The sequence below is a fragment of the Chaetodon trifascialis genome, chromosome 19 (genome assembly GCF_039877785.1).
Source record: "Chaetodon trifascialis isolate fChaTrf1 chromosome 19, fChaTrf1.hap1, whole genome shotgun sequence".
In the NCBI taxonomy this organism is placed as follows: domain Eukaryota; kingdom Metazoa; phylum Chordata; class Actinopteri; order Chaetodontiformes; family Chaetodontidae; genus Chaetodon; species Chaetodon trifascialis.
Genome location: NC_092074.1, coordinates 18,825,446 through 18,850,292, shown reverse-complemented (window position 1 = coordinate 18,850,292; position 24,847 = coordinate 18,825,446). Strand labels below are relative to the sequence as shown.

Here is a 24,847-nt window from a genome sequence, read left to right as displayed (position 1 = left end):
TTTTCAAGGGGTTAGGGTAGTTAAAAGTAGAATTTGGCTGACCTCAACCGTGTTCAGCATTAAAAATGCTGCCTAAACATTAATGCAGTTGTATGAACCCAATGGTATAAGCTAATGTTTAAGTTTTGTTTTTATGGACCACAGCTTGACTCTCGTGGGTCAGTCTCTCTGCTCTCATTGGCCAGGCCACAGTGAGAAGCTGTTTTTGGGGGACAATATTCTGATAAATCTACTGTGTGCTATATGCACAGAACCAAATGGCAGTGAAAGTCAAACATCCATCAGCATGAATGCCATACAGTTCCTGCAGAGTTGGTGGTGAGTTAATATTGAATTTATGTTCATAAGTTGGAAAGGAACTCATTCATTTCTTGTCAAACTACTGGACTGTTTTCAAGTAATATAAGGTGCTACACAGGTATATAAATGTGCTTTATTGTGATGCCATACATCAGTCTCTTTGTGAGGGGACCTGGGCTTCTCTATATGTAGCTTCTGATGGTTGCCCAGTTATTTTTTCTACCTGGATGCAAACTTAAACAGATGATGCAGTAGCAGCTTTCATCATTCAAAGTCTTCATCAGCATCCATACCTGCAGACACCAGTTGCTTGAGCAGAAAAGCCATTACATCCTGTTGCCAGAGCAACGCTTTACCTCTCTCTCTCTCATCCTTTCACCAGCAATCTGCCCGTCCGCTGTTTTCATACCACTCTCTGTCATATCGCGAGACTGCGCAGTCTGCCACTCAATGGGCACGACCGCTCCGATTCTTATCGCGAGAGTAGAGCCAACAGGAGTTGATAGAGGCGGTGACCTCATCGTAGGCGCGAGGCGGAGCGAACCGCTGCAACTTTGGATGAACTTCTGATTTGAACAAACCGAGAGGCGGTCGGCGAAGTGCGCGGACAGCAACAAGCTGAAAGGTGAGGAACCTTAGAGATTTTCTGCTACGAACTCTTCACAGCCGGCTCGTTTTGCCTTCACCGGCCGCGACTGTTTTTGTTCGCCGGTAACTGATCAGCGAGAGCGGTTTTTTTGTCCTCTCGAAAACGCCGACAAGGTGGACATTAATAAAGGTGAGTGCGCTCCCTCCTCCGTCGGTCTTTCCACTGACACATAGGCGATACCAGCACCGTTAGTTTGGGTTTTGAGTGGACTTGTGTCGAGTTGTGAATGGTATGCTCGATATCTGTGCATTTCAGAATTTGGTTAAACGTCCGTTTGGTTCATACACGGATTTCAGGTAACGCGTCGGAGAGAAAACTACAGAAAACTACCAAGTTTGGCTAGCAGTCGGTTAACGTTACTAACAGCGCTGTGTGGTTTGTCAACTGCCTGATTTTCAAGCTAATGTCTGATGCAATTAGCTGTGTTTTAACGGGCTCTCTCATCAGTCGTGTCGTTAGCTAAACGCTTCGTTTTGTGCACCTTTTTATAGCCACCATTCAGTTAACGAGAGGCGAGCCGCAGTTCAGAATTTAAACGATTCACCGTGGCTTAAAGAAACAGGAAACCAAGCAAAATGACCATCAGATAAAGGTAATTGTTGTTTGGTTAAGTCCCTGCCTGACCGCTGTGTAATTGGGATGGCTAGCTGCGGTCGCTCCTGTGGGTTTCCTGTCATCCTAGCTGCCCATCTTTTACTCAAGAACCACCGTTGGGAGGCGGTTTGTTCATGTCACAGAAATGTTGTCATACTTCTAGTGAAGCAGCTGTTTTGTCACTCAGCAGTGCACAGTCATGACCGTTGCAGTGCACCGCCGTCGTTTGAATGGACGTTTGCAGCGCTTCGCCACAGATCTGGAAGGTGTGGATTCACGTAGAAACCCGTCAGAGAGCTGCGACCGTGCGTTGGCTTTTGCAGGGAAAGTTTATGAATTGTTTCTCTTAAAACCCAGCTGCTGGGTCATTCAGACGTGTACAGTTGCACATCACCGGCCCTCGAGGAAAACAGTGCGCACAGGGGAACTTGCGTGAAAGCAGAAATCAAGTTAAAGCATAATTTCCACCGAGTGCTCTGTCAAAAGCAGTCTCATTAATCAAAATGGCCGTCTGTGTAGTCTAGTCAGATTTGAGCAGTGATGTAACAATGCTACATTTAAGTGATGAAGATGCCTTAAAGGCTTTGATCACCAAATGATTACACGGCACAATGAGCAAACTCTACTCCGTGAGTGAAAGTTTTTAGGTTAAGATAATTAAGTTTGCAATGCATGCTTGCGCCCGAGCTCTCCTCTGCCCTGTTGACACCCTGAGAGGGATGTTTTATTGTAAGTGGACCCCCTGTAGCTGCTCTGTCTTCTGTTATTGCTGCCATCTCAACCTGTGGAGTCTGTCCTCAGGCTACCAGCTTCAGCCCCGCAGGGAGCTTACATGCATACACACAGAAACACACTGCATCCTCCTTTGACAAGTCCTAAATAGGCCCGTCAAAGAGATCTCATCTCTATTCATCGGGTGGCCGGGGTGGGTCAGATTCTCAACTTGAAACACAACAGCAGCATTAGAGATGTTTTCTGCCCGAGACAGAATTTCATCTGCTTTGTCTGCTTTGCTTTGCCTGCTGTGCCAGAACCCCCCCCCCCCAACAAAAAAACCTCTCATGTATTAGCAGTCGAACATCTCATGCCATCAGCCCTCCCTTGTCAGTGTATGTGAATGCCAAGGCTGAGCAGATCTGGAGGCTGTGTTTCATTTACATTATTAAGTAGGCTATTGAAATTGCTGTGTGTGTAGGTGGAGGCGCACATGTTCTGCAACACATGTAGCTGCAGAATTAAGGGGAGATGGGAGAAAAGAAAAATGCCAGGGTTGCTGATGAGCAGCTAAACGATTATCAAAGGGCTTTTGGGATTTAGAGCAGCTGAAACATCTCTTTAGGTGTTCCCGGATTAAGCAGCTGGAGTTGGGAAAAACTTGTCTCCGAAAGGTCTTCAACCCCCTCTATTGTAAGGACTGCAGGGGCTCTTATTGGGAGTTTCAAGTGAAGATCTTGCCAGGGCCTTTGTTAGTGCTTGCATGCAAAATCTTGAGGTTTAAATTTGTATCAGATGCACTGTGATCGGGATGTGGTCACTCTAATAATGTGTAGCCTAGGCATAGCTGCAACATGCAAGGTTTTTGGCAGTGCACACACAGAAATCTGGCAAATGCAAAGTCAGGAAAAAGAGGACATTTAATCTCATAGCTGGCCAGCTTGCACTTTCACCCTCTGCATGCAATGCAAAGCACTGACAGGAGCTGAAAATGGGGTCTTACCTGTATAAGACCTCCCACACTAGCCTCACTATGTCCCCCCTCCCTTACCCGTCCACTCTCTCACATCTCTGCCTCATCCTCCTCTTCTGTCTCACTTCTGTCACTAGATCTTTACTCTCCACCTCCCACGATTCCCTCCTCCCTTCGCTCATCACTGATGGTGCCTTTTCCTCTCGTCTTGCTTCCTTCCTGTTGTGGAAAGCATGCCAATGCTCTGACATTCTCATCATTTCTGTCCACGTCCCTCACCTTATCTCTCCTTCTCTCTTTCTCCCATTCCCCCGCCCTCTCGCCTGTCTTCGTTTCTCCCTTTCTCCCTGTTTCTGTTTCCCTCCCCTTCTCCTCCGTCTCTCTGCATGCTAGAGATTGGAATGTGAGTTCCTCTGTTTAAGGTCTTGGGGTGGGCTGTCTCTTGAGAAATACCAGATCAAGAAATACTCGTTAACAGTGAATAGATCACACTGCAGGGCAGAATGATTTAATAAAACTACAAGGCCCCAGTAAATCAGGGCTTTTTCTTCATAGAAGTTTTAAAGGTGGTCTTCTTGCTCAAACGCTGTGCAGATTTGTTCCGTAGCCTGAACATAACAACACCTATTTCAAGAACGTTAAAAGCATCACTGCCAACTGTACTTGCAATAGCAGAATCACTCCAGGATGGTTGTAGGATGGTGCAGAACACTAGCTAATTAGCACTGCCCATTGTAAGCATAACTCGGACAACAAACAAGATGAGGTATATTTGTCAGGCGTGAATACATGAGGGAAAGGTTTGTTTGATGATGGGAGGGAGAGTGTGCCAGTGGGCCCCTTTCAAGTGGTGGCTTTCCTATGAACAAATTAGGGGTGGCTTATTGTGAAAGCTTGAACAGGACGATAAAAAACAGGGAAAACGCACACCTATCCTAGTGAGGTGCTGACTCGCAGGCAGACATCTAAAAGAAGAATGCAAAGCCATATAATCCTATGTCTGATGCATAAATTCAACTCAATTTACATTCAATTTTCCTTGTAAATGGCTTACTATTATTATTATTATTATTATTATTATTTTCAATCTAAAAGATAATTAACGCCTCTAAATGGATTCTCATTTTTGGCTGTGTGCATACATTTGTTCCAGCCACCTGTCATGAATGATAATACAGCCACATGAACTTGTAACCATTCTACTAATTCAACAGACAGCGGGGCATGTCTGGCTGTTTTTCTAAGATTGCAAAATCCAGGAACTATTTTTGAATATTTTATGCCCGAAGACCTAAGTGCAGCTTTGTTAGAAAGCCTAGGTCTGTGTGCTCTGACACACTTGAAGCACAAGCCAGTGTATTGTTTTCACTTAACAAACAGCCCTCGCGGTGTTTTCTCTGATATTCGAAATTGCGAACGTCTTTTGATCCATGCTCTTTTGCAGAGGATAAATCGGAAACCCTGTTGAGGCTTTCAGTCGGCTGTGTCAGGGCCTTTCAGAGCAGCCAGAGAAGGGAAGAGAGGGCACGAGAAGAAGCAGTTAATTTTAGCCATTCCACCTGAGGTGAGGGGACTTAAAAGTGGCATTTTCCCAGTATCGGATCCCTGTTCCTTTCTCGATTTTGTCCTCTCTGTATGGTCAAATAACTTCTTAATTATGATTCTAAGAGTGGATTATAGCACATGAAAGCAGCGTGGATTATAAAAAAAGCTCAGATTTCAGTTGTGACAGATGAGCAAGAAATCTATACAAACATCATGAAACAATGACTAGGCGGGCTAATCCATGCAGAAGTAAACAGAAGGAACATACTGTGCAGATGGAGAGCCCTGAGAGAGAGAGAGAACAGCCTAGATATTATGAGAACAATGCTTAAATGCTGTCAGCATTAGCGAGGATTCGTAATTCTTACATTTCTACATGCCAGAGTGGACAGTTAACACCAGACAACGATGCTAAACCTAAACTTTTACATTAAGGTGGAAAGACTATGCTTTCCATGTGGCTATTTTGCATCAACAGTGGTGTGTTAAGGATGAAGTGACCCAGTTGCTTCTCTCCTGATACAGATTCCAACTCCTCAACTCAGGGTATCTGCTGATATGAGTATTGACAATCAAAGTAATCCAAAAGTGACTCATATAGAACATATGAAATACTCCTGCTCATCTATTAAAGCCCTTTAAGGACAGTTAACAACTCTGGGAGCCTTCTGTCCGAGCGCAGCAGGTTGAAGTTTACTTTTTGAACTATGAAGAACACAAGTTATGTTACCCTTCAACTTAAATTATACTGCCTGTAAACCCAAAGCCTTGTTGAGCGTTTCACCTGATATTCATGTGGCCCTCTTAGGCCCCTCTCAGACCCATGCATTGATCCAGCATGAACCAGTGTTTGGTTTAACACATATTTCACTTGGCCTTTATATAGGTCTGACACTGCTCAGCTTTGGGTAAACACATCGAATGGTAAACACATGATAAATATCAGATGCCATAAAATACTAGTTTTTGTATAACCTTGTTGAGACATTGGTGGCAACTTCTAGCCCTCTTAATCTGAGATCCTCATACATGCTATAAATTGTATTTTGTTGCATTAACTTTATATATATAAACCCCACTTTTCCTGCACTGTTGCTGCGTTTAATGCCCAGTATTTTCATACAAAGTGAGAGTTATTCTGATCTGTTATAAATAGCTGGTAGAAATGGGAGTGCTACCGCGACATTGCAGCTGTCTGGCTTGAAAAGTGAAGTGCAGGTGGTACATATGTTCATTAATCTGCATCAAAAATGAGTTTGTGTGTGAAATGGATGACTTTCTCAGGATGTCCTCAACTCTTCCTCTCTTTGACTCCGCGATGACATCGCAGGAACGCGACTGTGCACGAGAACTGTAAATCTTATCCCCAAACATGTATGGGAGCATTGCCGAAATTCCCACCAACTGCCTTGCCATCTGTTTCCAACCAGACAGAGCTCTCAAATTTCTGTCTTGCTGGATGACTAAAATGATGTCGCCGCTGCCGGCTGCCCGGGCTGGTATTAGTGACAGAAGTGCTTTTCTGACCCTGTTGGATTTGTTAATTGCTGCTGTTTCTCTTGTGCCATTTTGAGGAAATTAGTGTGAATGTGTGAAGCTGCAACCTGAAATTTATGCAAGCTATTTGTTTAAATTGCATAGCTATTCAGACGCTCAAGATGTGAACTGATTGTTGTCAGTCTGGAGCCAGATTGAATTTCCTGTAGAATTTAAGGTTATTATCTTAAGTTGAATTCAAATTTGGTGAATTGAGCTTAATCTTAATCCTAGATTTAATTACAGACCAGTTGCAAATTCTTAAGACAGGCTTCGTATGATAGTTTGTAAATATTTGAATGTTTCTCACAGCCCATACCTTTATTCAAATGTCAACAGGTAAACTCCTGTGCAATTTGCGTGACTTAAAGTCTTGAGAGTAGCTCAGCCTTTTGTGTTTGGTTTTGGATTTTTCAAAACTGAGGGCACGGGTGAATCTTACACAGCATCTCTCCTTTGTTGGTTGAAGTCTGAGTAGTTAATCTTAGTGAAATCTAAAACCCAACCACCTGCTTAGCTGAAAGAAACAACGTAAGCAGCGTTTACTGTTTGGAACAGTTAGGAACACTTTTGATATGACACAGTGTCAGATAAAAAGTTCTTTTTTAGTATAACCTGGTCCTCTAATAATTAACAAAGCTCAGTATTCATATGTAAAGAAACTTGCCTTGACTCATGCATTGCGCACTGAAGTTGGTGTGATTAAAAATTGTTAAATTCCTTCCAGTACATTACAGAATTAAGTTTTATAGTGTTACATCAAAACATAATCCTTTAAGCGATACTTTATCACATCTATTTGGGTATATAATGCAACAAAATGTATTAATAACTTAATATTTTTAAAAAATCTGCATTCCAAGACTTGGAGCTGGATGGACTCCTTACATGTTTTGCGTATTGCTCTGGCTAACAGCAAGAAAGAGGAAATAAAAGACTTTAAAAGGAGATTTTTTTAAAGACTCGTTAGGATCCGGATGTGTTACCCACATGGGATGGATCACGACATATTGTTTTGTACAGTATGGACCATTTAACCTAACCGTGAAACACCAGCCCAAAAGACAGTGACGTATTGTGACAGAACACGATGCACCATCAATTCTAATACACAAGTGATCCTCTGCCCATTACCAAACATGCTTTAGTCATTCTGGATTGCTCATCGTGGTGTGACACAAGCTAGGCTGTACCCACAGCTGTACACAGAAAACCATCTCATTAGTGTTAACTTCATTGTCTTTTGAGGACTAGTAAACGCTTTAACCCAGGTTTTTGAGTGAGTGCGAGCCAGCACATGACTGAAAGCCCACAGGAAAACCCACAAACGTGTCGTATGCTTTGTGATTGGTCTCATTATGGTGTTAAACATTAAAAATTCCTTTAGCACCAAATTCACTTGTTTGCAGATAAGGCAGATCGCTGTATCTGTCCCCGAGGTCCGATGAAGGAAGAGTTGATTGTTTTTTCTCCATTTTTACTTCCATACTTCTACAGTAAACCGAGCCGTCCCCACCAAAACAAAGCGCTAGCATTGATGATGTAATTGCGACATTTGTGATGTGCCATCAGTTGCCTTCAAACCAGATTTCCATAAACTGCATTCCTCTCCTGACGGACGCTTGTTAAGGGGGCGCAGTTTGACGCAGTAGCCGAGCACTCTGGTAATTGTATGCTATTGAAAGTGAAAGCTTTGAAATGGGCCCTAATTAAAACATAATGTATGAATTTCATGTCACGTTCAGGGGCTGCACAGATTGTTTCATTAGGGCTGCACTCTGAGAAACCCTGCGTTAACCAGATGTGCTGTGGATGAATTAACATTTCAGCATCACATCTTGAGGATGTAGATCAATGAACAGCCAATGTTTGGCCATGGTTAAAGGAAAAGGAAAACTAAAAAAGCATCAGTCTTACTCTTAACAGTTGACAGCAACACTCAGTATAAATTCAAACAGCTGAAACCATGGCAGCAGGGTGAAACAGTCCTGTACTGCTTCACTTGCAGAATCCAAGCCCACCTAGCCTGATTGTTAAAACTGGGGCCCGGAACAAAATCAAACAATCACTTTCTCAGTTAAACAGTAATGCTGTCCACTGGGCAAAGCCTTAGCCAGATAGGCATGCATTTTTACTTTCAAGACACTGAGGGAAGAATAATACTGATACGAGATCAAAGATAATAAGGAATGTTATGCAGTTTGGCAAAGGACATTATATCAAGAGATTAAAGTGCTTTTATTGTGTGAGGTTTTACCTTAGGAGCTCTGTAATTGGAAGTTTAAGCCATTAGAGTCCCATTCAGACATGATTTGTGTCTCACAGAGATGAGTGGTGATTTTATTCCCTATAAAAAGCACACTGGATTTTTCTCCCTCTGTCCCTGTGCTAAGTCGAGCATGCTTGTTGGTCCATCTTTTTATGATTGGTGGGCCTTGAACTCAAATAATTGAAGTCAACATCTTGGCCTTCACAGTACTTTTGAGTATTTGTGTACTACCTCAGAGTCCTTCCAGTGTAGCGTGCAGTGACACAAGCAAGTGAGGAAAGAAGCTGTGCTTGGAGAGGCAGACCCTGCAGGTTCATCCAGTAGGCTTGTTGTCATTTCGGGTGCTTTGCCTCCACCCTGGTGACAGCTTTGGCTGGGGGCATTATGTTTTCATACATGTCAATGCAGCAATATCTTAAATCAAACCCTCTGGTTTACATCACCCATTGGTTTGTGGACTACTGCTTTGAAGCAGGCCGTAAAAGTATTTTTCTTTTGGAGCCATAAAACAACAAGGTGCTAATTATAGTTAGCATTATATCTATGCTGTAAGCTGTGTTCGTGGCTACATGCTGGAAGGCGAATTATATCAGCGAGCCTGCTGGCGATGCACTTCAGGTTACACAGACAGTTTATTGCGAATCACCTACTATAATTTTGTACTGGCTAACGTGCTGTCCAGAACGATCCAGTTACCAAGGAGTGTGGCTAACTTTTACCACCCATATCCCTCTGGAACATTCGACCCAGCCTCATGGGACTGTGTTGGCATCCGAGCATTCTGATGTCATGAGAGTCCACTCAGTTTGATGCCCGAATTACTCGTGGTCAATTGTATTACATAATGCACACAGATCAGTTTGGGAAAAGAACATTCCTTCTTTCTGCATGAACTGCAGCTTCTGACTTTGTTTATGATTCATGAATACCACAAATCTGTACGTTATTGTCTGGCAGTTTTGCTTTTTGAACCCGTGATTTCTCTCCTTATGTGGGTCCAAGCAGGCCAGAGACTAGTTTGCATTTCTGTCTTCATATCAATGAAAATGTAGGCGAGTGCACCAAAAATAAGATCATCCTCTTGAATTACTGATTAATATATTCATGCAGGATTAGTATGATCAGGCAACCTCACAGCTTCCTGAAAGAAAGAGAGAAAATTCATTCAGGAGGTTTTACTTTTCATTCAGTTAATAGGTTCTGACAAATTTGTGTCTGATGTTTGTGTCAGGTTGTGTTAGTTTGTAAAAGATGCTGAGGACCAAATATGCATTTTCCTTAACAGGCTCTTGCTTTTCTCATCCGCTGCTGTAGGGAAACGTCCTCTGACAACAGTCACACAAGTAGAGGAAACGGAGGCAGCGGATTAAAGGAAGTCATATCCTGGTCATTGTTCATCACTGCTGGATGGAGTCGCCTCTCTGAACCAAAGGAAACGGTTACTACTTCAAGTTGGGAAAGCTGTCATCTGTTTGCAGTAAGTTTTCCATTTTGATCAAATGCAATCTGCGCTACGCACAGCGTATAGAACTCAAAACAGGCTGCTGCTTCAAAGCTTGTTTAATGTGATGAAGGAGATATGACGAAGGATGTTGTGTCATCTGTGTCATGCCACACATTGCAGATCTACCACGGCGTGAGGTGGTTCAGAGAGAAAACTCTGGCTTCAAAGTCACCAGGCTTTTGAGTCTTTTCCCATCCTTGAAATTGATTCATTAAGTGTGCCGTAATTGACAGTCTCTGTGATTTCACTGTCAGTTTGAGTTCTTTTCCTTGCCTGTAATAGCCCACTGAGCCTCAGCAAAACCAAACCGATAATCTTGTGGCCATGTCGATGTTTCTGGTAATGTGGCTGCTTGGGAGGGGTTATGTTGAGATACTGGAACACACATTTCAAGCGGATATGTGGTTTAATACTCATGATGCTTTAAGATGTCAGTCATGAAAAGGGGATCTGTCAAATGCTCATAATAAGTGGAGGAAAAGACCTAGCTTTCAAAAAAACTTTATCGAAGTTCTGTTGGTACTCTTTAAAAAAACAGTTCTCTTCACGTTTCTACCACCTGCATATAATACTAAAAAATATGACAACTATGTCTACCATAGTGGATTAAATAGACTGGTGATCTGACCAGGGTATAGTGTTGAAACCCTGAAAACCTTGAAGAAAACCATCTTATCATTTAGAAAGAGTTTGAAAAACAGATGAAGCTGAGCTCTAGGATTGAGATTGTGGTTTCCTCACATTTGATTGACGGCATACGTAAGATAAATCTATGTACTGTGCGTTCTATGCCAGGATACATTTTGCTTTTAACTTAGCCCAGCATGCACTGAATGTTTTGCAAGTGCATGGTAAAGACTCCAGCCTCCTGTGAGCTTGCACAGAACAAGCAGAAAATGGATAGACAGATTTTTCTTGCCTGAGCTCGGCCATTGTTAACTTGTGAAAAGTGATTGTTGTACTGGTCGTCTACCAGGTACTTTCCTGTTTGAGGGTGGGTGGTGCTTTCATGTCTGTGTGTATAAGGTTTTTGAGGCAATATCGAGTTCAGTACAAAGCGGTGTAAAGCAGATGAATCTGGATTAAAGACTGCTGTAAGTTGCATTTGGTAAACAATCCAGGAAAAATGAAGCTATACGCATATTCAGTGCATTTCCATTGATGTCATTTAACCAACAGAAGTTGAATAAGGCTCCAGCACTCGCTCATTGTGCCAAAGAGAAAAGAGTTCTGGTGGATCCTCGTAATGAAAGACATCTTGCTTTGGTTTGAGGGTTCCAGGGAGGTCCTAGATTGTGCCAGGGAAGGTAAACACATAAATCCATCTAGATGTACTGAAAGCCACAGCAGCTGTTGGCTGAACCCTCAAGAGTCTTCCTGCTTTGCAGATCTACGCACTGACACAAAGCCAGAGATAATGCTGATAGTAGTGAATTCCTCATTGACATTTTGTAGGAACCGGACGCAGTCCTTATATAGTAGCAGTTATGTTTTGGACTGGACTGTGGTTTGCTATTTTTATTTATTTGTTTATTTTGTTTTAAATTAATTGTTTAGTCTATAAAATGTCTGACAATACTGAGAAGTTTACAGTTTACTTGAGTGCGGGCTTCACATTGCTTGTTTTTCTGACAACAGCTCAACACTCAGTTTACAAGGATGTAGAACAAAAAGAAGATCTTTGTACCCTTTTAGAAACTTGGACTGGGTAATGTTTGGCATTTTGATTGATGAATTAGTTAAAGGATTAAGATATTGTTTAGGAAATTGATGAAAGGTGATAATGATAAATATTCGTCCAATTGATTCATCTGTGTATTTTGCTGAGTCCAATGCCTGTTCCACAGACGGACATAAACTGGGCTGGAAGATCGTTCTGGCTCAGGTGGACCTGTACACAGTTTTCCCCTAAACCAGAAAAATGAGGCCACAATACGCAGGCTTACAACATCTGGCTTGCAGGTGGTGGAAGCAGAAACCAAAACAGGAAAGTGGCCTGTCATGATCGGCTGTGCTCACTGCAACCTTTCTGCTCCTCCAAGAAGGGGAGTGTTTTGGCTTGCAAGGTGAAAGCCAGAGTGGAGTTTCCATTCTGGTGTTTAATAGATTTCAGGTTCATGGCTCTGCAAAGACCAAATGTTTGGTAAAAGTGCATCAGTCTTTCACTGGGTTCATCGCATCGTGCTTTTAGCTGAACCACGGGTGTACAATGGCACGCAGAGGAATGTGTGAGAATGCTGTGTGTACACAATAGGGATGACCTCATTGTTTTCAGCTTCATCTAAGCTCAACATGCTGAAGAACAATGAAATCTGCGTGCCACATTACCCAAACCCCCCCTCTTTACACTGCATATGTGTGTTTATGTCCCCATCGCTGAGGTGTGTATTTACCTTCTAGTTTACAGAGGTTCTTAAAATATTTACTCAGGGCAGAAACTGGTTAATGATTATTTGGACAAGCAGGATTGGAAGTGTTTGGCTACACACACTGGACCACGTTGTTGCAGGGAAGCCAACTGCGATGGGCTTTGTTCCTGGTGTCAGTTAGTGAATGCGGTCCAACCTCTCGAGGTTAAAGGGTGAACTCTTTCTCAGAAAATCTAATTTATGCTTGCATTTCCAATCCCTGACTGAGGTTGGCCTTTATTATAGCGTGCTGTGATTTTTGTCTAATTTTGCTGTCTTGATGTAGACTGAAATGTTTACAGCTGAAACGATTAGTTGGTAAATCTGTCCATCAGTGATTAACAAGTATTTTGATAACCAGTACTGGTTCCAGTTCCTCAAATGTGAGGTTAAGCTGCTTTTCTTTGTCTTATAAACTGAATATCCTCTGTTTTTGGACTGTTTGCTAGACAAAGCGAGCCATTTGAAGACAACATTTTGGACTTTATTTTTGAAAGTTTTCTGCTGGTTTTTGACATTTCATAGACCAAAGATTAATCAAGCAAATGACCTTGGAAGTGTTCCTAATGTTGACAAAACCAGCTTTTTTTCTTTCAAGTTGTCACCTACCATTAACCTGCTGCCGTCCCTCAAACTTGCTGGAAAAACTCTTCACCCAGGGAACAAGTGATCGTGACCTTGCCCGTTAGAAAACCTCCCTTGCGGACTCCTCTCTCCTCCTCTCGCACCTGTTTCCTCTGCATCTCTCCCTGTCACCACAAACTCAGACTGCTGCTGCCTTGTTACCCAGTCAGTCAAATTGAGCAGGCAGCTCCGTGGGCGTCAGAGTGCTTTAAATGGTCATCGGAGGCGATTTACCACATAGCACTTTGATCCATTCCAGTGGCGTTCTGACAGCTTCTAGCTAATGCCTCCGCTGGGTCTCTCCAGCTGTGAGGACGAAAGCTCGATCAGTGGTTTATGGATGTGAGACATGTGAGCTTAAGCAAGCTGCTGTTTTTCATTAAGAAGCTACTGGCACATGGGAGGAGAGATGACTGCCCGGGTGGTGCTTTCTAATGACACCAGGCTAGTTTAGAAGTAAACTGTCTTCAATGAGGACCCACAAGATTGCTTTTAATGAAGTGGCTGCCTGAAGCCCTTTACCATCTCATAAAGCACTTGGGGAAAACATCCACAATTGAGGAGAGGGGCTCACTTTAGCCTGACTCCCATGTTTTCTCTATTTTACCACCGCCCCCGCACTAGTTTTAAAGAAGTGGTCTCTTTTTTGCCCTTGTTATGCTTTACAGTTAGTTAGTGAACATACAAAATAATCACAAAACAGCCATTGGACTGGAGGAACTGACCTGTCAGGGGGAGAGTATGGCTCTACAAGTTTGTGCCTGTGTGCAGGATGATGTCAGTGACAGCGGGAAGCCATGTTTAGCCATATAATGGGATATCAGATGACTTGAATAGCATGAATGTAGTTGGACATCACAGTCTGTCCCCGAGATGAGAAGTGTATCTGGAGGGTTGTAGCTCAAAGCACCACCGGTTTTCATCGCTTCCCGATATGAGATTCAATAATCTAATGTTGCCAGGCAACGGGTGCAATTCCACTTTTGGCAAGTATTGCTTAGTAACAAAAATTGTTTCCAAGGAGTAAAGGCAGAATCACTGGTGGAATCAATGATGGATACAAAACTGGAATCTAATCACCCATTTTAGGAACTTAACACAGTTAGTGTGTATCTGCACCACAGACTAGTTTCTGTTTTATTCAATTGAGTGAATTAGAAAAGCAAAAGGTTGTAGAAGAATCAATACAATGATCTGCTAGCTAAACACTAACACTGGACAGTATTCACTCTATGCATGGGCTTCATCTTAGATTTTTGATTCTTCCAAAGCTCAATCCTCCACAAATATCCCACAGGTTGTGGAGCACTCTTGTCTCACAATGCACCTCTGCCTGCAAATGGCCAATGATGCACTAGTGGGAGGCGGAGTAGGAGGAGAGGGGTAGTGTGAACAGGGCCTGCGGGGGTGGTGCTGCGTTACATAATATCAGGCGAACCCAGCTGTGCTGTGTTGTTTAGCCCATGGGTGAAGTGGTGCCGGCCAAGCCGACTGATGTGTCCACCTGCGCTAATCAGAGTAGGTTCGAGATTAGAGTGCAGGTCAATGAGCAGACTGATCACATGTCGTCAGCGTGGATCAGAGGCAGATTGAAATGGACAAAACGTAAAATGGCAGCGCCAGCATCTCTCTTCCGGCACTGCGTTGCCATGGCAGCACAGTTGTTGTGCTGTCAGGAACCTTGAAGTGTAATGATAATGCAGGCCTCCAACGACGGTAATTAGAAGTCATTTTTCTTTTTTTTTTGCAACCAAAGCTTCCTTCTGTAGCGCTCTCTTATCCCTACAGCCACTCGTCAGTGGAGCAATGCACCAAGGAGAAATATCCTTTCATCATGTGCTGTAAAAACAGACCGCTTACACTAGTTAGCACCAATGCACACTATCTTCCCCCCTCACGTTGGCAGTGTGTTACGCTGCGATTGTGGACGGGAACTTCTGTGAAGGCTGTTAATGTTAATTTCCCCTGCCTGCTGGTGTGTTTCTTTTGGCAGACTCTGCAAGTAGCGTAATGCTTGAATAAAGACTGAATAATACACTACAGGTGTCTTGGAGGAAGGGGCCTATCACCCTGCAAGCTCTATTTAAAAAGTGTGTATCAGAGTCACTAACATTAAAAGCTCATCATGTTGTCCTCCCAGACCTCTGTAATTAAAGGAGGAGGCGTTTGTGTTTCATCGTGAAGTCTTCGTCTCTGATACAGCCTTATAGCAAGACACAGACAAACCAACCTTCTCTTGCGTGTACCATTTAATAGAAGTTTGTTTTGAACAAAAACAGACTGAAACCCACGCAAAACTGTCAAACTTCTTCAATGACATCAGCCATTAAGGGACATAACCATTGACAGGAATGTCAGCAAGCATCACTGGCTATGATCTGTTTGTTCTGTACAGCAATCTGTGCTGTGTTCAACCCAAAAGACATATCCAAACTTTAAAATATGAGTTCTATGTATGTATTTATTTCTCATGTGCCTGCCGTATTGATGAAAAAGTGAAACTTGTCAGTAGGTTATCACATCTCTGGAATGCCAGTGGCAGTGCAACACACTGGCATTTGAGGTTAAGCGCATTATACACCATTTCGCCAGTGTGAGTGTGATCTACATTGAAGAGGAAAAAAATGGGACCACACAAGCTCACTCTAGGCTCGGGGGCCTAGAGTGATTGATGGATCGATGAAACCGTGTAGTAACAATCTGTTAAGTGCTGCCTGAAAACGCCCAGCAGCAACTTGTCTCCTATTGGCTTTCCTCTGCTGTCTTTAACCACCATTGGCCTCTCTGATGAGGTCTGATGGGAGCATGATGGTGGGAACCCTCAGTTTTCTAGTCAAGTCAAAGTTTATTATAGCAAAGTATCACATAGCATGCCTAAAATAAAGTAAAACAGTGAAAAAGTGCAGCATACAGTGCATCTACATAGCTGTTTTCACATACAATGAGTATAAATAGGATAGCTGTAGTTGAGTTTTTAGGGCAAACTAAGAGAGGTTGAAGACTGATGTTTCCTGTGCAAAAGTTTGTACTTTGCCTCCAGCGCTGTCTGCCTGCACCCAAAGCCTTCCTCGCGGCTCTGTTTCAGCCCTGAAATGAATGGAATAAAAAGAAGAAGTGGGACATAGAGGGAGATCGGGTGAGACAGTGAGATGGCCACAGAAATTACAGAGATGCATGGATGGAAACCGGGAACTAGATAGCAAGAAGACTGGGGAAAGACGAGGCAGAGAGGTAGAGATAAAGAGGGGAAGGAAGATGGATGAGAGGGTAAAAGTGGAGAAGATGGAGCAATGGAAAGAAGGGAAAGACATTTGATCTGTTCAAGGGAAAAGGCAGAGGGTAGAGAGGAGTACTAGTAGAGCAGTAGAAGTTTTAGAGTGATGAGTACGCTGGAGAGGGAGGGAAAGGTGAACGTCAAGAAGATCCAGCCCCCGCACTTAATTGTTTTGTTTTGCCAGTAAAAGCCCCAAATGCCTGTAGTCAAGCAACGGCTTGACCCTTTCTTTGGTTGTGAGCTGCAGGGCTGAGGGCACTGCACGGAAAGCTTAGCAGCAGCTCTTTTATTCACAGGCCTTTTCTCTGTTTTGCCCCTTTGGGTGGTGCAAAGCCTCAAATCTGTCAAAGTGTTACAGGGCTTGCTGTCTGCAGCCCTATCCTCCTCCCTTCCCACCCCCTATAACAGCGATTACCCAGGAACCCCTGCACGCTGTTTCTCACGGCCATTAAACATGCGCTTGTCAATCTGCCTCCCCGTCTTGTGACCGATGGCCTCAAAGTCGTTTGACTCTCGGCTTGTTTGGGCTAATCAATACGAGTGCAGATTTTCTCCCTCAGTGGTCTCTAACCATATGCCTTTGTGAGACGTATCCATGCATAGTTAACGTTCCTGCACCAACAAATTTAGCAGATTCATTATTCATTGCCCTTTTAAATCAGCTGCCATTCAGTTTCATTTGACTAAAATCTACATGCACATGGCTCAAGCTGAAAGGGTCTTGGGATCACTGCTGCATTGTTTCATTGTGCATGCATGGTTTGCAAAGTATAGTTAGATACAACATCTGCACTTGAATTTATCATTCAGAATGCAAAAAAAAAAAAGATCGGTGAATATTTGACAAAACAGGTTTGAGACATGGTTGTGAAGAGTCACTAAAAGTTAAGTTACATATTGCGCACCACCTTCTGGGTTTGGCTTGATTTAATTCTAGTGGACCCCTGCTGTTAGCATGTTTAGCTACTGACTACCAAGACTTTCAGTGTGGAACTGCACCAATCAAAGAGCTAGCTCTCTGTTTGTCAAGACATGGAAATCTGTGTATGCCTTTATTTCCAGTTGACCAATCTCACCTGTTAACTCTCACCTGCCCTCCCACAGAACTTGTCAGACATTGTTTTTGGCTCGGCCTGCTAATGATGCTACCTGCGACTATGCCTGGTGCTTTCAGATTGTTTAGAGTGTCAGCTCAGCGATGACAAGAGCAAGAACGAGACTGTGTGCTAATTGCTTTTAGCACTGGGCTTTTGTCTTCAGATGTCAGGATTAAAAGCGTTAGCGTTCACTTTCCTCTCTCTGTCTTTTTAACTTGAGCTTTTTTTTTTTCCTTGTGCTTGTTTAGGAGTGGCTCTTCCTTGCCAGACATATATCTGGTTGATAAATTACCACACACACCTCTGACTAATGTTGACTCAAATTTTCTGGCTTTCTGTCCTATAAAATAACAGACAAATGAAGTCAATGGAACTGCATTTGAATCAAAATGGTAGGATCTTATTGTTCAGAAATGCTGAATTAGATCCATTTGCAAAGATGAGTGCTCTGGCTGTCAATTACAAACCGCTTCATCTGTTATTATATATAAACAAATAAACAAAGCATGTGGATCCAGTGTACAAAATGAACCACAGATCTGCAGGCTGACTGCAGATTGTTGAAATATGTCTTGGATTAGGCGTAAATGTAGGCACACATAGGAGCTGCTGCAATCTTGTTGCCTTTTGGCAAACATCTTAAATCAAATATGCATCCTTGTGATCTGTGCAGATCTGATTGTTATTTTGGGAGGGTGGAGAGTGTCCACGCTACCCCTGGATGGACACATTGCACTGAGGGCAGGCCCCTGTTTTGAGCCCATGTTTGTAATGAAACTGCGTCCTTTGCTGCACTTGAAATGTTAGTGGGAGTCAACATAAGTCTGAGCTATTTTGTCACATAAGATAATTTTGAGAAGTTTTTTTACACACAGATTGAATCATGTTGGAAAAATCCCCTGTATTGATACAATATGTCCACAAGAATCTGTGTGGTTTATGTGTACACAGCAAAAAACCAACGAGTTCAGCCCTATTCTCACACCTGTCACCCTTTTCATCCCTCTGGAGTTTGCAGGTCTGTATGTGACCCAGTAGTTGGTAAAAAGATTAAGTCAAATGAAGTCACAGCCACCTCGGAGATACTTTCCAAGTGTCAGGAGAAATGTAGTTGGACGAAACAAAAGGCGAGAGTCTTCATGGTGACTTGGCTGTGCCATGACTACCCCCGCCACCGCTGTTGTTTATCGTGTGAACACCAGTAAAGAAGAGACCGCGAGAAGAAACTTGAAAAAAATAAATAAAACGGCGAGTTTTGTTGTCAGGCTGTTGTGGGCTGGAGTTGTATGAGCTTTGAGGCAGGGGATGTGGTAGCAGTGATTTATAGCTTTCATTATCAAGATTTTACACACTGTTGGTTCCAAATAGACACCACACACATACATGCACACACACTTTGCCTGATGAATAGTTTAAGTTTTCTAAGGTGCTGCTTTGACCACAAGCATTAAATGTTAATGCTGTTTCAGGTCTGTATCAGGGGGAGGATTTTTTTTCTCAGACAGCACACATACACACACACACACACACACATGGGTGCACACACCTGAACACACGCCACCTGAATCTTTGATATTTTTTCCTCTTCCTGTGGTCACTATGAAGCACACAGCAGTCTGCAGTGAGAGGAAGTGGAGGGAAGGGAAAGATTTTACCAGTTGAACTTGTGAACTCAAAGGGGGAGAGAAGTGTCGAGTCTCAGCTCAACATTCTGTTTCACTTTATCTTTTTATAGTCTATCTGTAGCACCGTTTGGCCTTCGACCCCTCTTTTAACTCAGATTTTGCCTGATCTTCTGGATAACACTTTGCATTCGTCGTCTCTCCACCTCACCTTCCTCTCTCTCTTGCTTGTGGACTTCAGCTCTGGTGTGATTTACAGTCATAGCAGAGGATCTGCTACTTTGGTCATGCTTTTCTTCCTTGCCACATTTTCTCAATCCCCCTCTGTGCACAAATGATTCCCAGGCTTCTTCAGACACACACAGGCTTTCTCCTTTTTTCCCTTTCCGAGTCCTGCTTTTTTCTTCTTCTTCCCCTGTCCTTAATTCCTCTCGTCTTTTTGGCTAATGGCAGTAATAATTGGCTAAAAAAGCAACCTCTGCGCTGCCATGGCACTGAAACACTCTCTCCTCAATGCTCTTGTGATTATCATTAATTCTCTCGATAGTATGTTGACTTGTGGAAAATCACACAAAGTTGCATAGACTCTCGCATGTAAGCACACACTTCTCATGACTCTTACCCTGATGATAGTAACTCAGAGGCCCTCGTGGCCCTTGGGTGAACTCCTCCTGGCAGGTCAGGAGCTTCATGAATAGCTTGGCCTGTCAAAGCTCACTGGCCGTCGGTGCAAGCACACACACACGCCAGGTTTCGCTGAGTAGCAGCAGCAGCAGCAGCAGCTAAAAGCAGGCCTAATCCAGGCTCCACTCTGAAGAAGGTTTAACCGACAAATAGATTTGATACAGCGGCTCCGCCAGCCAGTATCCCTGTTTTCTAAAGGGTTGAGGAGTGTGGGAGAGGAAAACTGAAGCTTATGTCCCCATGCCTGAGAATGGGAAAAGCAGGCAGCTGAGACTTGGTGGAGAGCTGTGGCCAAAACAATGAAGATAGGTTTAGAATGGGCAGAAAGTGAGGAGAGGTGGCAAAGGAACAAAGCTGCTTATGCTGGCTCGCGGTGGCTTTGAAATGCAATCCACAGAGAATTTGATGCACTTTGAGTTTTCTGCAAGTTCTCTGAGCTTCCCCATACACCTTCACGGGGCTTTATACAATACGCTTCTTCGCTCCCTCTTTGAATCATATTGTACCCCACACTTTATTGAATCACTCCTGTAATGTGGTTTATTCTCTTGCTAAGGGGTGCGAGGTTGGTATTTATATGGGCCATTAAAAAAAGGTGTTGATTTTACATCAGTGCAGTTTTTCTTTTCACAGTCTTGGCATTTGTAAGGCATTGCCAGCTGAGGATTAGAGCCCAGGCTTAGGTAGAGTGGGTTACATAAGAAGTACTTAAAAGGTGCTAATTATTCTTCCAGGTTAAATGCCTCTTCTCAACTAGACAGGAAGTGAGAACCAAATGGCACACGTGGCAACACTCAAATTTGTGTCATAAGTGGGTTACAATGGCAATTTTTTTACAAGCACGTTTAGCTTGAGCCTAATTCATATCAATTGAAATCTTAGTGAAAGAATACAAAAGCCAATAGTCAGGATCATTAATTCCCCCTTGTCTGTATTGTAAGAGGCACGGGCTTTCATCACTCTCAATGATTAGACCAGAGCAGGAAAAAGTGTGTCATTGTGTGGATGGTTATTTCGGGTCTCTTGTGTCATCTATCTTTTGTTCCTCAGAGCCCCTGACAACATTCTTTAGAAAAGGCTGGTTTGGTGAAATTATGACACACCCTAGGCCAGCATTTTTTGGGGTCCTTAAGTGGAAAATATTTGCCAAACATTGTTTAAAATACAGAATTTATAGAGAGTTATGCTAAAATCTCTTGATGCCCAGATGAAGGTTCTGGACCTTGGCCAAATCCAGCTATATGAATATTAAATATTTTGCAAAGCAGTTGTTAAATTCCACATTTCTTAAAGCCATTTTGCCGTTATGCATCATTACAGCATTGTTATTGTTTCAGTTGTTAAAGTCAGCAAATCTCCAGAAAAGACTAAAACTAACAAGGAATTTATCCTAATAATTCCCCATGCAGCCAAAGCCTTATACAGCTTATGGCTGCGTGCCACAGACCTCCATTGTTGTCCAAAACACACCAATGAGCGACACCATTGCTGAGTGACAGGTTCTTTCATTGCAGTGAGTGTGGTATGTATGTATGTATGTAGTTCATTTTCAGTCAATCTCACATACAGTGTCCTGCAGCCAAAATAATTAGAACACCAAATATGTGTTAATCCACAATTTTAAACAATTCCCTACTAATCCACTACTACTAAAAACTACAGTCTCTTCTGTTTTAGAAAATTACAGAGCCTTTTTGATAACGCGACTCTCTGTATCAGTACATGTGTAATGTTTTTAAATGCGTGTCTCTGGCTTCTTTGTGCCTCTGCGATCGCTGAGTGGAGTCTGTCATTGAACAGTGTCCCTCGCTTGTTCTCCATTAAATCAGCATAATAAAATGACAAAACCTTCCCCCAGAAATCACCCAAATAACAACCCGCCAATGGACTCAGCCAAAAGCCGATGGCTGATGTATTTGTCCAGTCGCCCGACCTCGATGCACGTGTTCTGTAGGAATGCCTGGGCGAAGGGCCACAGACAGAAGTTGTAAAGTAGTGAGAGACGGACTACTGCACTGCTGGTTTTGGTCTTTTTTCGTGGGACTTGTTGACGTTACGAAAAATATTCAACAATGCCAACTATCCTTTTTTTTTTTTTTTAAAGCACATTTAAAAAGAAAGAGGGATCATATTCTTTTAAACTCTTAGGTGTTTCCAGTATGGCTCCCAGTAAGGATTTGATCTTCTTCTAGGAGGAACCAAGACAATCAGTAGCTGACTGGAAAGAGAACTAGCTCCTTAAATCCTCTTCTGCTTTCTTGTGCGTCCTGCCAGACATCTGGACATTGTCTGTTTTACGACCTGCAACTTGAGCTAATGCTCTGTCTGAATCCAGTACACCACAGCATGATTTGTATTGTCAAGCTGTCTCCCAAAAAATTGTGCCAAAGAACACATTCTTATTAATCACAGACTCTTTTTTTGTTTGTTATATTGGATTTTGTTTTATAGCCAAGGCTATAAATATATATGGACGGAACATGCTTCACATCGACAGTAAGAATGCAGTGTACGATGGAAAGCAACAGTTGGTCTTGTAAACTTTACATTTGCAGATTGAATTTGACAATGGTGCTTGACTTTACCAGGTGGACATAATCTCTAAATCCAAAGTTAAGAGGCCAGAATGTGTTTCATGCAAGTTAAAGACCAAGTCACAGCTGACATCTCAAGGAGCCATCACTCTGCCGTTCCACAGACTCAGAGATGTGTCTCTCTTTTCATGTCATGTCCACGCCATTTTGGTTTCAGGTTCCTGTGAACCCATTGACAGAATTTCTTCAAGTATAGCTCAAATGTTCACTCACATTTTTGGCCATAATGCAATCATTCATATGCTAGTTATTAGTTTTGCTGATATTGAGCTTAAGATGGTTGTTTTTGCACCACTCTGTCAGTCCTCTGTGCTCCTCTGGAAGTAAACTATCTAAGTGAAGACAACATGCTTCTCACTGGAAATTATAGTGGTGACTGCCTTTTTTGCCAGAAAATACACTTTTTTTCCTCTTCCTTCAGTCTTATACGTTTAAGTCTGGACAAACATGTAAACTGCAACTTGACTGGTTGGCTGAGGCATACAACCGCGAAATGGTAATTATAGTTTGCCACGTTTTAATTTCAAAGTACAGTAAGGTGCCCTGTGCCCAGCTCTGGGGCTGATGTTAAAGCATCTGGAGACATTTGTGGCTTTGGCCTAAGACATGAACCGTCCTGCCAGCCTTCACTGTAGCTTTACCGGCTCTGATCTGTGTTATACCTACCCCATTTCCTTTCTCTCTCCTTTCTCTTCTCTCTGCTCTCAAGAACATATTGCATTTGTCTGTCATCTGTCTTCCCTCTCTTTTAACTTTCGGCAGATTTCAGACAACCTTTATCTCAGTCATCTCAGTTCTCTTCCTGATCTGCCTTCAGTCACAGCATTGGTCATAGCTGCAGCTCTCTGTACTTCCTGGACAAGCTTGATTGGATTAAGTTGCTTTTAAAGCTCTAATTCCATTACATGCTGAGAATAAATGATTGCTCAGAATTAGTTAAGTTTAATAAGTAATTTAAATAATATTTAATTCTTTTCATCTAGCTAGTTGAGCAACCAGCTCTTCACTATTTGCTCTGAACTCTGAGGCAAAGCTGTCAAAACTGAGTCTTTCACACGTTTAACTCCTGTGCCATGTGAAACTACAGACTGAGGCCACATTTAATAATGTTTTGAAACAGGGCTCACAATCATTAACCAGTAATATTAACAGAGCATGAGTAATGGACAAGTTCCTGTGAGACAGTGGCCTTGCTAAGCCAATCGAAGTTAGGCCACGCAGCAGCAGTCACCACCAGTGTCCCAGCGGATGAGTGGTGGGGTGGAACGAAAGGTTGTCCACTTAGTCACTGTGCTGTATGTCTCAGTCAAGACGGTATTCTGATTTCCATTTCCTGTCATCTCCCAAGAATATGGGTCATGAATGTGTAAGCTGTCGGTCATTTTCTGAACATTAATCAGAGATTTCTCAAGCCTTTGTTTGTGTTATTGATGGATAAGTGGTAAAAATGCATGCCTGGAGTCGGGGTTTGTCATCCGTGAGCTTGAGCTCTGTAACAGGGCCGAAGCTGCCGTAGTAGCCCGAGTTAACAGCCGCAGATCTGCCTAGCAGAGCAAGATGAATGGAGAGTGTGAGATACAGTATGATAGGATGACAGACAGAGGTTTGACTCATGCTCGGGTTATGTTTGTCCTTTCATCAACTAAGCAACTGTGGATAGTGGTAGAAAGTGTGGGTGTGTACTGAGCAACTGCGTACATGTGTTCCAGTTTGCACAGACTAGAAGGTTTTTCCCCCAGTTTGACATGGGTGGACCATTAGCAAGCCTCATTAGGCTGAATGCCAGCATGCAGAAACAGACTACAGAGAGGTCCAAGGTCCAGTTCAGCAGTCTGCACTAATAGACTGGCATATAGAGAGATGGCAATGAAGCTGACTCAGAAATATAAATGGGTATGGAGAGTAAATTGAAGTTTGGAGCTGATGACTGGAATATAAAAACAGTTTTGTAGTTTATGATGAACGGTGGTTAGAATAGAAGTAAAGCATTCATCAGATAAAAAGATGATCTAAATGATCAGATAAGCAGAATATTGTTCTTAATTCCTTGCAGCATATTGCAGTGAGCGATATGCCGCCTTACCTGAAATAAAGACCACCCCTACTTATGTCAGAAGAAATTAATAGACTTAAAAATAAAGCGCCAACATTAGCCCTGCCTGAGAAAACTGTTTTCGTCATCCCCCAGCAGATGAAATTTAGCACAAGATGAGATGTGTCATTGTTTGTGTGCTAAAGTTTAGCAGACGACAGTAAGTGAATCATCTTGTGTTCACGTCACTTACCACTTCTGCTAAATGGCTTCCTCAGTCGTTGTTGAATAAGACTGAAATTACATGTGGTAATGATTGTGGACACCAGCTGCTAGAATCCCTTTTATGCAATGAAGGTTTTCTTGGAACTAAAAGAGAAACTCAAGTGTGATCAAAAACGCTGCGTGGCGTCTTAGATCTCACATCG

At 42.8% G+C, this 24,847-nt stretch overlaps 1 protein-coding gene across 1 annotated transcript in view; it reads left to right on the top strand.

Annotated features, from left to right (window-relative positions):
* Positions 1–868: 868 nt before the first annotated feature.
* Positions 869–24,847, top strand: part of sipa1l1 (signal-induced proliferation-associated 1 like 1) — a 73,442-nt gene continuing 49,463 nt past the window's right edge. Inside the window, exons 1-2 of the mRNA XM_070986985.1 lie at positions 869–1,078; positions 9,895–10,057. The gene's annotated coding sequence lies outside the window, so the exon portion shown is untranslated. The remainder of the gene's footprint in view (positions 1,079–9,894; positions 10,058–24,847) is intronic.